General features: G+C 42.6%; 1 protein-coding gene across 1 annotated transcript in view; it reads left to right on the top strand.

The window, feature by feature from the left end:
* Positions 1–78: 78 nt before the first annotated feature.
* The window catches only part of LOC119589079 (T-complex protein 11-like protein 1), a gene marked incomplete in the record, with an annotated part of 20930 nt that continues 20492 nt past the window's right edge, over positions 79–516 (top strand). Inside the window, 1 exon segment of the mRNA XM_037937652.1 lies at positions 79–295.

Here is a 516-nt window from a genome sequence, read left to right on the forward strand (position 1 = left end):
TGTACTCCACAGAAGAGCGTCACGAGCGGGCGTTCTGGCAACTGTGGCCCCGAGATTCGCTGACGAGCCAGTATGTAGCCAGGTCGTCGAGGTGTAGAGACTTTAGTGTTTACTTGACGTTCCCACAGTGTACGTTCCTCGCTCTCTCACTCTCATACCTCTCGGTATCCTCTGCTACGGGAACAGACTCCCTGGTTATCGTTGGGAAATTTGCAAACACATCACGGATCGTGGAAATAAGGCCAGCTCTGCGGATCTGTGGCACAATAATACTTTTATCTGACATCTGAAACAGGTACATTTCACGTACAATTATTTGTTATATCTAAGGTGTAATTGCTAAATTGCTAACACTTTGTTTGTCTGGCTCTTAACGAATATGTCTTCGTATGTTTCAGTTGCTTGCACGTTGTTTTATTACACGATATATGAATTACATTTACGTGACACCCCTATATTATATTCAATCTCTGCTCTGTGAAATTTCCCCCTTTTTAATTACAGTATTAAAGTCAA

Source organism: Penaeus monodon, chromosome 25 (assembly GCF_015228065.2).
Source record: "Penaeus monodon isolate SGIC_2016 chromosome 25, NSTDA_Pmon_1, whole genome shotgun sequence".
In the NCBI taxonomy this organism is placed as follows: Eukaryota; Metazoa; Arthropoda; class Malacostraca; order Decapoda; family Penaeidae; genus Penaeus; species Penaeus monodon.